Here is a 13,512-nt window from a genome sequence, read left to right on the forward strand (position 1 = left end):
ACCGCTAATGTATGCCTACCCGCCGCCACTTCTGTTTACATGTAACAGGTGCCAGCGCTATGTCATACACTTGAGCCCTCTATCGCCACCTGCAAGATTTCACCTCCTTTAGAAAACTGTCAAAGCAACACTATTATTTTTTTTCAAAGAGAAATGTTTTTCAGAATCCATTAATTTTTGATATTGATCTCTATGACAGGGTTCTTTCTACAACAGTAGAAGAATTGCAGGGCTCTTTGCACAATAGTAGAAGAATTGTGGCAACAATTTGGTTTGGTAATTTGTTCTATGTGCTTAATAATTTCTGTTATCTAGCTCTTTTTACAAAATATACTATTTCCTTAAAATTAAATCAAAATAGCTTGCAGGGATTTCTCACCGCAGAAACATAGCTGTTGCAGAGAGCATTAGAGGTTCTGGGAACTAGGCTAATCACATCTGTTTGACCTTTCAAGTTAGGGTCTGCCTTGGAGCAACCCAAAACCAGTAGCGAAGACGCTTTCCTGACCAAATCGAACAGTATGATAATGTAATTTGCCTTAATGCAACAGCTGCAGTGCATGCAGCCTGCATGCTGAACACGTGCCGCCTGCGAATATGCCAAACAAACCTGAACAGTTCCTGCGAATATGCCAAACCCTTTCTGCAGTTGCACATAATCCATCCAAACTCCATCCAAACTAATGTTAAGTAATCTTAACATTAATATATGAAATCGCTCTGACGGTCACGAGTAATAAACCCGGCAAACGAAGATAACCTATGCTCCGGCCTCTCCCGCCTCGGGAAGAGGCCAAATAAGATGGCAGTCCAGAGCACCTTGGTCATCCTGGCACGGAGGGCACACAGCGTTCTAAAACCTTGATCTAACCAACGCATTCGGCGAAACAATACTTCGAATTAATGCTAAATCAAACAAAACTGATTCCTATAGTCCCTAGCCATTGCCAGATGGCAGGGACTAATAAAAGGCAGGTCTAGCCACGTAGTGGAAATACATGCAGAAATTCGTCTGTAGGCTTAAAGCATTCACCAATAGGTATAGGGATGTGAAACCAGGGTGGGACAGGTCTCAAAACCACCCATCGGCCAATGATGGCTTATGTTCCACTAGCGTCTTTCCGAACATAAAGTAGGTATATGCCTATAAGCACATAGAGAGTGACAGAGGGAGACTGTGTAAGTTACCTATTTGGAGGATGCAGGTGCTCTCCAGCTCAGCAGCTCTCATCCAATCGAGTTCTGTTTTGTTATATAAGCAAATGGTTTTTAATACACTAGATACAAAAAATGGTTTTTAATACACTAGACCTGTTGTAGCTCAATTGTAAGAACATAAAGTAGGCATATGCCTATAAGCACATAGAGAGTGACATAGGGGGACTGTGTAAGTTACCTATTTGGAGGATGCAGGCGCTCTCCAGCTCAGCAGCTCTCATCCAATCGAGCTCTGTTTTGTTATATAAGCAAATGGTTTTTAATACACTAGATCTGTTGTAGCTCAATTGTATTGAAAACCAGCTGAACCATAAACCAGAACCCACTGCTTCAACCACTTCACGCTCCCAAGCGCAAAACCAGGCCTTAAAGTGAACCAGTAATCTGTATGAATTGATTTGAGTGATAAAACTTCAATGGACAATTAAATATTGATCAAGACGTGAATTGACATATTATTCATGATTCAAGGATTGAACCCGACGTGAATCGAACACGCAACCTTCTGATCTGGAGTCAGACGCGCTACCATTGCGCCACGGATCCTTAGACATTTGATGTTATTTCATTATTTGTAAATGTAACTTTCAACATGAGTTTGACACTTTCCGTGGTTGTTAATAATGAAGATGGAGACTGCTGCTCCTCCTGGGCGAACTAAAAGCTCACGTAAACCCATGTGATCGTGGATGAGTTTTGTTAGCAATAAATTGATGACTAATGCAAGCTATGTAAACCAAAATTCCTCCGAACAATCAATAACGCATATCATTGACAAAGAGTGTTATTCGCTGTAATTTAAAGGATGGAGATGCGGGGTATCGAACCCCGTGCCTCTCGCATGCAAAGCGAGCGCTCTACCGTTTGAGCTACATCCCCAACGGCTTAAGCGTCAACCTAATGCTGGTTTTCTAACTGTGCTCCAGCCATTTTTTGGTATATTCAATTGTACGTGAACATGCGAAGACGATGGAAGGACATGTAATGCAAATGCCAGGCTGAGTAGAAACGACAAGAATCATAATTTACAATAAAATAAATAACAACCAATTTTCTTGTGAGGTGCATAAAGTGGGGATGATTTCATGAAAACAAAAAAAATAACATTTCAAAAAACAGGTGAAATAATGTGCTTCCCGGGAGCCGTAGGGTTGAGCGGCGGGGTATGATATTGAAACCAATTAACTAGTACTTATTATTATTTATTTATTTATTTTCATTTTTCACAATGGAGTTGTTTTTTTTGTTTTTTTGTTTTTTTTTTTGTGATTTTTTAAGGTTGGAATTAGACTTGAAGTGAAATCTTGATTTATATTATGTAAATTGGGTTTCACTGTATGTATTAATTTAACAATCTGGAAACCCCAGGGTATCTCGATTATGCACATAATTTATTGAAAAAAAAGTATAACACGATTAATAGAGGTTGATTAGAGTTACATTTTCTTTTTACAATTAATTAAGAGTAGTTTTAATAGAATTGTTTTTTTTAATAAATATAAAAATATAAGCCTATATTTATATACTATATTATTTGTTATTTGAGATTCTGTTAGTAAAAGATATAGGGTGTGATATCTTAAATTTCCATTTTTCCTTTACATGAAATTTAATGATACAAATTTTAATTTTAATTTTATTTGGTTTTGTTAGGTCACAAATTTTCATGGATTTTTTAAAATCTAATTATAAAATCTCTTAAAAAAATTAACTCTTGTAGTGTTTAAGTAATTTTTTTGAAAGTAGAAATAGATTCAAAATCATGAAAAACGATGAAACTCCTAGAATACACAATCTTATAGCTTTCCATTTATTTAACTAAAATATTCATTAATTTCTACATGAAATTGTAACCTCTATAAACTACTATTTTTATTTAATCTGATTGCAGCCGTCAATCCACAAGTAACCCTAGCCTAATAGAAAATAGGTAGCAGCAACTTGGTTCAATTATGCCCTCTTATGTTTCATCTGCAAAATTCATATCATGTGACGGCGAAAATTTTTACAGTATCACATACAAGATCACAAAAGTTCTTCAAATTAATGATTGCAACAATTTTGTAATAACGATGTCACCGCTGTTTCTAATTGATTTTCCTTCAGTGGGGATAGCTCAGTCGGCACATTTACGTCTAGCGGGGATAGCTCAGTTGGGAGAGCGTCAGACTGAAGATCTGAAGGTCGCGTGTTCGATCCACGCTCACCGCATCGCAGGTCGTGACGATGACTACATATCGTATAACATACTAGGTTTTATTTACGCGAACATATTAAAAAGTTCCTTAATCTGTAAATTATTTACTTTTACCAATCGGGAATAGCACAGTTGGGAGAGGGCGTGGCACAATTTTGCTAGCGAAAGTGTCGCCAAAATTTTGGGATAAATTTTAAATCTGATTTTAAGAGTTTTTAAATATATATGTATTTTTTTACTGGTAAAAATGAATCAAGGTCCTTGGGACACTTTTATTTTAAATGATGCCAAATTTTTTATTGTTTTCGGGGCTAGTATGGACAATTAAGTGATGCCAAATTTTTTTATTGTTTTCGGGACTGAAACGTTGGGAGAGTCGCACCACAGACCTGAGGATCTAGGGTCACCCCTTCGCAGCTTTTTAAAGTGATTAAAGTTCTGGATTTATAAGTGAATACGGTTTTGGATGATCTTTGTTGCACAACAATTGGATGTGCCATCTTTATTAACGAGAGCAGGGAAATTATTATTGATTTGGGATATTGGAAATTGAATTAATAGTAAAAGTTAATGTAAAGTTTTATTACATAAAATATTATGCCATAATTTTGGCAAATTTAAATATATTAAACCTATTTCAACACCAGTAAATAGAAAACTCATTAATTACATAAAAGGAGAAAAAAAAATGTCGATTAAGATATGCTAAGTATTGATAAATTCTAAGTGAAGTAGTAAAATCATAAGTTAATTTAAATTATCAAGAATATATGGAAATATTAATAGTACTTGGAATGAGTGCATTCACATATATTAACTGCATACAAAAAAATATACAAATCAAGATATGCCACAATACTAGTAAATTGAAAGTGAAGTAGGAAAACCATTAACTACCTATAATAAAAAAAAAAGTATACTGACCAAGATATACACGATATTGGTAAATTTCAAGTGAAGTAGAATAACCATAACTTAACTGAAACTATAGGACATGCAAAATATCAATAGTGATTGGAATGACTAGATTCACTAGAGGTTTGACCACTGAGTTATGATAAGTTTTTCCACTGTTTAAGAATATAAGGGGGTTTACATTATATTTGTTTTCAAGAGTTTAAGGAAAAAAATAATGGTGGTTATCACATACCTCTAAGGACATCTTCTTTACATGCTATTTGTTTTCAAACGTCTAAGGAAAAAAATAATGGTGGTTGTCACATACCTCTATGGACATCTTCAATGGACATCATCAACAATTAACTTAGACTTCAGTGTTTAAATGTCACATAAAAAATTAGAAATTAATCTAATTTTTAATGCTGCATACCACATGCGAAAATTTAGATTTTTCTGTTACAATACCTGAGTTAACATACATTGAGTTCATGTGTTTTACATTGACGACCTTGTAACTTAACTGTAGCATATTACCTGATGGTCAATCTCTTCTTTTAAATATCAAGCCATAATTTGTGTACTTCATATAAACTCAAGCTATGATTTAGGATTATGGTGAGTGTATCATTAAACCATGTTTAATGCACCTTGGTATTACTGACGAGCTGGTACTCAAACCCTCTAGATGATGTATATGGTCTGTCCACTTGGCGATTTCCACTCTGGGATCTGTCACCAATCGAGGACTCACCCAATCTACGGTCAATGGGTGGTGTTGATTTTCCAGAGAGGTTAGAGAGAAGCTAACCCACCCCTCTCTTGTTGTCTAGTCTCATTCGCATGCCTATCAGTTCAGTTTATTTCTCATTGATACTAATGAGGCTTTCATGCCCTAGGAAGATTCCCCATTCAAACCTCTATCGTGGCATTCCACAACCCGAGGTCCTTCAAGCAAAGCGGAATTTTCAGAGTTGTCTAGTAAGCTCTTTGAGACCATGTAGTCAAGTGTTTTATTCAACGTTTTTATGTGACTTTGTATTTTGTCTATTTCTATTTAGATTTTAACCTTCTGTTACAGTTGCAGGAGTGCACACTTCTTGCCTTCGTCTTCAACTATTTACATCGCTACTCGAAACCCTTACACAGGTATCTGCTTCCACCTGGTTGACTAGGGTTTTTGTCATTTCCATTTCATTATTTTCTTCTCCTAAGCTTACTTCTCATTATGGAGTTTTACGTTCTCAGGTTCATGTTCCTGGTGGGGTTTCTTCCTGGGGGAATTATATATACCAGGTGGGTGCTCTTTTGTTCTTAATGTTCGCTTAATATTTGTCTTTCAATCTTCATAATTTATACACAGGTTGGTGTTTTAATTCACTCTCGACGTTGTGCTACAAGTAATCTCTTCAGGTTTAGGCCTCGTCCATCTTCACTCAGATTGAATGTTAGGAAATTGACCAATGCCTTTCTGTTTGGTTTCAAGTGTGGTCTAATTTGCATTTTCCAGTTTATGGAGAGAACCCTACATTTTTTGAAAAACCCTAATAGGTTTAGAGTAGCTTTCTGTTATCAACTTTATAGTTCCATAATTTAGAAGGGATAAGGAAGACAAAGAATTCAAAACTATCATGGAATGTTCAGTACCCAGAAATGTGGCAGACATCAGTTCATTTATGGGCTTAGCTAGGTACTACCATTGTTTTATAGAGGGACTTTAACGAATTTTGTATCCTATCACCTCTCTACATAACAAGGGAAGAACATTCAAATGGATTGCGAAGTGCCAGCATAGTTTTGAAGAATTAAAGCACAGGTTAACTTTAGCTCCGGTGTTAAAAATTGTTGAACCAAGAAAAGAGTCGGTAGTTTGTACGGACACCTACCAGGAAGCTGTTGAGGGAGTTATAATGCAATATGATAGAGTGGTGGCTTATGAATCTTGCAAAATGAGGGAGCTTGAGAAACAATACCTTGCCTACGATTTAGAGTTAACTGTGGTGGTGCATGCTCTCAAAATGTGGCGACATTACTTATTGGGATAGAAATTTCTACTTATAACATATCATAACAACCTTACCAATTTATTTAGACAACCTAATTTAAATTATTGACAAAAAAATATGGATTGTGTTTTTAAGTGAATTTGATTTTGACATAAAACATTTAAAAGGCAAGGAAAATCATGTAGCGGATGTACTCAGTAGGAAGTTACAATGTATTTATGAGATAAAGTATAGTCAAGTGGAGCCCAAGTTTTCATAACAGATTAAGGAGGCAACAAATCGAGACGCAGAATATAAATTATTATGGCAATAGAACAAGAAAGACCATGGTGTTGGGAATCATATTTACTTTGGTATTAACAATGAAAATTTGTTGACATTTAAAAGAAGAATCTATGTGCCAAACCAGTTAGCAATTAAGCGATTATTGTTAGATGAATTCCATCCAAACCCTTATGTTGCACATCCTGGATATCAAAAACTATTTTTTGTTGTTAAGAGAAACTATTTATGGCCAAGAATGTGGAAGGATATTGTAGAATATCTCACTAAATGTTTAGAGTGTCAACAAGTAAAAGCATAACACCATTACCCATCTAGTCTACTCCACCCCTTACCCATACCCAAAGGGAAGTGGGAAACGATCACAATAGACTTTGTAACAAGACTACCAAAGACTCAAAAACACAATGACTCAATTATGGTGGTAATAGACAAATTGAGCAAAGTAGCTCACTTCATCCCTCTTAAATCTACGTACAATGTTGTAAAAATTTCAAATATATTTATGAAGAAAATATTCCGGTTCCATGGAATATGTAAGCCTATAGTATCCAAAAAGGATGAAAATTTTATGTTTGCCTTTTGGAAAGGCCTTTTCTTGGGGTTAGGGACTCAAATTCAATTTAGTACAACTTATCACCCACAAATGGGAAAACAGAACGGGTAAATGAAGTGTTAGAAGACATGTTTCCTATGTATGTAATGCAACAATGAGGTAAATGGGAAGAGTACCTCCACTTATTGGAATTCACATATAACAATAATTACCATGAATCATTGAAAATGAGTCGTTTTGAAGTGTTATATGAAATGATGTGTAAAACTATGATTAATTGGAAAAGCCTAGAAAATAGACTCATGTTTGTGCTATACATGTTAATAGAAATGGAACAAGTTGTGAGGAAGGTAAAGCAGAATTTGAGAGCAACACAAGACCGACGAAAAGTATATGTTGATAGGAAATAAACATTCAAGGAATTTCAAATAGGAGATCATGTTTACGTAAATGTCAAGCCCAAAAGAAGTACTTTGAGATGGACTAATTGCACCAAGTTAAGCCCTCGACATTGCGAATCTTTCTAGATAATGGGAAGAGTAGGGCTTGTAACTTGTAGGGTCACATTACCAAGTTATATGCGAGTGCATAACATATTTCACATATTTTTACTAATATATATATATATATATATATATATATATATATATATATATATATATATATATATGATCCCACCCATATTATAAATTGGAAGGAAGTGCAGGTAAAAGTATGTTAGTTGTTATAATACACATGTTAATCTAGAAATCAATCTTACTTAAAAAAAATTAAGACTGTCTCCTACTGGAATGTAGGTAGAACCATGCGGAGAGTTCATGGTAGAACCATTGTGTATCCTATATCGGAAATAAGTAATGTTACAGAAGCAAGCTATCATCCAAGTTAAAGTGCAGTGGCGACACTTTAGCCTGGAGGAAGCTACTTGGGAAGATGAAAATGCGATGCAACAAGCATATCTTCCTCTGTTTCATGGACAGGAATAAACACCAGGGACATTGTTTCGAACCAAGAGGGGAAGATGTAACACCTCCAGTTAATGTTATCATTTGTTGGTAATTTTTGTTTATATTTTTACCATAGGTAAACTTGATAATTGGAAAAACTTATTTATATAAATTCTAGAAAACACATATGATGAGGTGAATGTTCTTATATATATTTTCGAATAAGAATAATTTTCACAAGGATGGAACTCTCGAAGGAGATCATGATTGGTAAGAAACCTAACTTCCAAGTAGTTATGACAACTATGATTTTGGTCCTCATTTTGGAGATAAAAATCCCAGTGAATGGAAAGGAGTTTCTTCTTGGTTCTTTTCTTCTGATCTGATAGAGGAAGGAAAAAGGCAATTGGAGAAGACTCAAATGGGACAAGAAAGTAACCTGGAGCTACTCTAGGTGTATAACTCTTGAGATGGCTTGAACCAATGGAGTTATTCACCTTACAGAAAAAATTCTGGAGCTTTCATATTGGACATGGGTGGTTTTGATATCTGAATGCTTGACTCAAGAAAATCTATCATGGAATCATGGAAGTTTAGGAGATCGGACGTAATTGTTGGTCTCATTGGTAGGAGGAAAGCATATATTGGTAGAGTTACCAGACTGCATAGGCATTGGTAATAGATAAGTACATCCTTGCATTATTGTTATTCAAATGAATTCTTACCTGTGTGAATTTTGAACTATGAATGTTAAACTAGTGTGAGTAATCTTTACATATTCACGTTGGAAAGAGTTTAGTGTTTGTTGTGTTTTTCTTCGTAATTAATCACTCAAAAATAGATACTCTCGTTGTTGAATAGACATAGTAAACCTTAGTAAAAATAAAACAAAGGAACTATGGCTAAAGGGATCAACACAGTTAAATTGGGATAGGGTTAGTCTACTCCAGGAGGAAACCAGAGTAGAGAAGACCACTATCTAAATTATGGAACCCTCATGGGCTAGGAGGTGGTCCTAGAAGGACCTCGACCTACAACCCGAGGCAACGGACAAGATAACCAGTCATATGAAAATGAAATGTTGTAGGAACAAAGTAAACAATTCTACAAACAGGGAAAAGCAATTGTTATCATTCACTATATTAAATCACGGAAAGGAACCGAACGTATAGAAACTGGAAGTATACATGTTTACAAAAACTAAAAACAGTAACGACTAATAAATTTCTGAAGCAATAATATAGCAAAAATAGAAAAATTCCTTAACAGAACAATGTTAATATGCCAAACTTGTTCATACTTTAGAGTAGCCATAAACGTTAGTCTCAAAAATTTCCCAAACATAGAACCCATAAGTATACTAACAACAGGATTAACGTCATTCATAAAGCAAGACTTTACTGTATGAAACACCTTATCTTGGAACAAGATTTTACATAACTAAAACAAATTCCATAATAATCGTGAAAAGCTTAGAGCCGAGGGCTATGATTTCATATTTATACCAGAACTCAATACACCCTGAAACAATTCAGTTATGGTGAAGGAGTTGTGATAAATAAACACTAAACCCCTATTCCAACTCTCGGTTGAGGCACCACCTGAATTTGGGTTGGGAATCGTAGAAGGTAAACCCAATAAAGACTTGCATAGACCATCGTAACGTGCCATGTTGAGCCAGAGGAAAAGAGAACCTGGATAAAAGTGGTACCTGGTTATTAATCTCAAGAATCAAGCTTGTAATTGGTCTCAACGCACATGGATAAAGCCAAGGGAATACCTGCAACATAAAGGAAGAACCCTTGTCAACTTAAATTTTGATTTATCTGTTTTAAAAAACAAAAACACAAGCAAAGGTATGGTAGAATCGAGCAAACATGTATGAGGGTCCGCGATGAATTAAACCAGAGCCAAGGTTTGTAGACACCAGACCATATTTTAGTGGGAAAAACCCACCACCAAAATGTGTTGCATAAATTAGCAATTCATAGTCGCATTTTACCTCTGAGGTTGAAGAAACAAACTGACAATATACTCAATCTCCTTAAAACACTTATTTTCAATCGTATTCCTATGTAAACCAACCAGAAATTAGCTATAGAAGCAATAAATAATCATGAGAATGAATTCAGTACCTCACATACATAATCTGAGTAACTACAAGGTAATTTGTTGACTTATCTGAGTTTCTATTTATTTACCCTCCGTCGAGCTTGCTGCACACCTAGAGTAATTTTTGCAGGAAAATAGACAATACATGAATGTTCTTCCCATAGGCTACCTGATCATAACCAAACTTAGCCACTATTAAAATTTTGAGCATCCAGGCTCCAGACAGACTCCACTGGCCAACCAACTCTAGAGTCTTTACTGCTTAAATCTTTTCGACCTGTCTTTTGCTTTCTTTTTCCGTCTTACTCTTCTCTTGCCTCAGGTTCCCAAACATTAGGGGAGTTTTGAGGTCTAAAATTGGCCTCCTAAGGAAATTATAAAATAATACTAAATAGTAAAATAAGATTAAACTACATCATCAAATTTTAGAGGGAAAAAAGAAAAAATTACTTTTTTCAACTCGTATTTTCAACTTATCTCCTTGTGGGTTTACCCAAATTTTGAGTGGAAAGACTCGTTGGATGAATAATTTGATTCCTCATCCAAGGAGTGCCCATGTTGCATACTTTATATGGACCCTACTACACGAAAAAATAGAAATACATGAAAAATGTGATTGCAATCATGTTTTTTCATGTATTTCTCATTTTTCGTGTAGCAAGGTCCATTGAAAGTATGCAACAAGGGTACTCCTTGGATGAGGAATTAAATTTTGCATCCAATGAGTACTCCCACTCGAAATTGGAGTAAAACCTTAGGGAGATAAGTTTAAAATATGAGTTGAAAAAGTAATTATACTATTTTTTTTTTTTTAATCTTTTAACTTTTTACTCCAAAAATGGTGAATCATCCCCCATGGTTGACGTCGTCATCTTGAATCCTATTGGTTCTTATAAAATTTATTTTAGTTGTACATTTTTCTTAGGAGGCCCATTTTAGACCTCAGAATTTCCCTAATAACCCTCTTGGCCTTCTTTTGAAAGTTTTTTCTTCTTTCTAATGGAAGAGCTAATTGTTCAACTACCTAGGTGTGAGCTTTCTATAGCATTTCTTCTCAATCATGGTCGACGCACAAACATTATGCAAATAAAATAAAATAAATTCAAAACATATATTCATATATGTCTACTTATAGTTTTAGTCTTATCGACCCACAATTAAAACAACATTCTTTTAACCTCAATATTTATGAGGTTACCAGGGGATATTACATCTTCCTCCCCTTGAGTGAAACACCGTCCCGGTGTTTCTAAATATTAAAAATAGGTTGGGGTAAGATTCTTTCATGAGTTTTTAATCCTCCGAGGTAGCCTCCTCTGCGCTAAAGTGCCTCAATTTCACCTTAACCTGGGTGATAACTTGCTTCTAAAACATTACTTCTCTCTGATTTAGGGTGCGTAGGGGTTCGACCAGAAACTCTCTATTCGAATCGGTCGATACCCACAACCATTAAGTCATTGTTAGTCTCTATTGCTAACATTTTTATAATACATGTATATTTTATAAATAATTACTTATATATCCTTCCAATTAATGATATGTCTAGGATCATAAATATTTTTTTTAATAAGGAAACATGAAATACGTTATGAACCTTTATGTGGCAAAGCACAATTATTTGATACACCACCGACCCAACTTTTACCAATTGGGAATAGCACAGTTGGGAGAGGGCCTGGGCACAATTTTGCTAGCAGAAGTGTCGCCAAAAATTTGGGATAAATTTTAAATCTGATTTTAAGAGTCTTTAAATATATATGTATTTTGAGAAGAATCTTCCACGAAAATCACATAGAGATATTTCTGTCTAATTATTTTCGGGGCTAAAATGGACACTTTTATTTTAGATGATGCCAATTTTTTTTATTGTTTTCAGAGCTAAAACGTTGGGAGAGTCGCACTGCAGACCTAAGGATCTAGGGTCATCCCTTCACAGCTTTTATAAGTGATTACAGTTCTGGATTTATAAGTGAATACAGTTTTGGATGATCTTTGTTGCACAACAATTGGATGTGCCATCTTTATTAACGAGAGAAGGGAAATTATTATTGATTTGGGATATTGGAAATTAAATTAGTAGTAAAAGTTAATGTAAAGTTTTATTATATAAAATATTATGCCATAATTTTGGCAAATTTATATATATTAAACCTATTTCAACTCCAGTAAATAGAAAACTCATTAATTACATAAAAGGAGAAAAGAAAATGTCGATTAAGATATGCTAAGTATTGATAAATTCTAAGTGAAGTAGAAAAATCATAAGTTAATTGAAATTATCAAGAATATATGGAAATATTAATAGTGCTTGGAATGAGTGCATTCACATATATTAACTACATACAAAAAAATATACAAATCAAGATATGCCACAATACTAGTAAATTCAAAGTGAAGTAGGAAAACCATTAACTACCTATAATAAAAAAAAAAAGTATACTGATCAAGATATACACGATATTGGTAAATTTCAAGTGAAGTAGAATAACCATAACTTAACTGAAACTATAGGACATGCAAAATATCAATAGTGCTTGGAATGACTAGATTCACTAGAGGTTTGACAATTGAGTTATGATAAGTTTTTCCACAGTTTAAGAATATAAGGGGGTTTACATGATATTTGTTTTCAAGAGTTTAAGGAAAAAAATAATGGTGGTTATCACATACCTCTAAGGACATCTTCTTTACATGCTATTTGTTTTCAAACATCTAAGGAAAAAAATAATGGTGGTTGTCACATACCTCTAAGGACATCCTCAACAATTAACTTAGACTTTAGTATTTAAATGTCACATAAAAAATTAAAAATTAATCTAGTTTTTAATGCTACATACCACACGTGAAAAATTAGATTTTTCTGTTACAATACCTGAGTTAACATACATTGAGTTCATGTGTTTTACATTGAAGACCTTATAACTTAAGCGTAGCATATTACCTGATAGTCAATCTCTTCTTTTAAATATCAAGCCATAATTTGTGTACTTCATATAAACTCAAGCTATGGTTTAGGATTATGGTGAGTGTATCATTAAACCATGTTTAATGTACCTTGGTATTGCTGACGAGCTAGTACTCGAACCGTCTAGATGATGTATATTGTCTGTCCACTTGGCGATTTCCACTCTGGGATCTGTCACTGGTCGATGACTCACCGAATCTGCTGTTAATGGGCAGTGTTGTTTTTTCGGAGAGGTTAGAGAGCAACTAACCCACACCTCTCTCGTTGTCTAGTCTCATTCGCATGCCTATCAGTCCAGTTTATTTCTCATTGATACCAATGAGGGTTTCATG

The 13,512-nt window shown here is 34.7% G+C and overlaps 3 non-coding genes across 3 annotated transcripts; 1 reads left to right on the forward strand and 2 right to left on the reverse strand.

Moving 5' to 3' along the window:
• Positions 1 to 1,692: 1,692 nt before the first annotated feature.
• TRNAW-CCA (transfer RNA tryptophan (anticodon CCA)) lies at positions 1,693 to 1,764 on the reverse strand. The gene has a single exon. It is a non-coding gene; the product is annotated as a tRNA-Trp (tRNA).
• A 260-nt stretch (positions 1,765 to 2,024) lies between these two features.
• TRNAA-UGC (transfer RNA alanine (anticodon UGC)) lies at positions 2,025 to 2,097 on the reverse strand. Its single transcript has one exon. It is a non-coding gene; the product is annotated as a tRNA-Ala (tRNA).
• A 1,259-nt stretch (positions 2,098 to 3,356) lies between these two features.
• On the forward strand, positions 3,357 to 3,429 carry TRNAF-GAA (transfer RNA phenylalanine (anticodon GAA)). The gene has a single exon. It is a non-coding gene; the product is annotated as a tRNA-Phe (tRNA).
• Positions 3,430 to 13,512: the final 10,083 nt, after the last annotated feature.

Source organism: Pinus tabuliformis, chromosome 1_1, assembly GCF_031772625.1.
Source record: "Pinus tabuliformis cultivar Carrire ecotype Pingquan chromosome 1_1, CPIR1, whole genome shotgun sequence".
Taxonomy (NCBI): Eukaryota; Viridiplantae; Streptophyta; class Pinopsida; order Pinales; family Pinaceae; genus Pinus; species Pinus tabuliformis.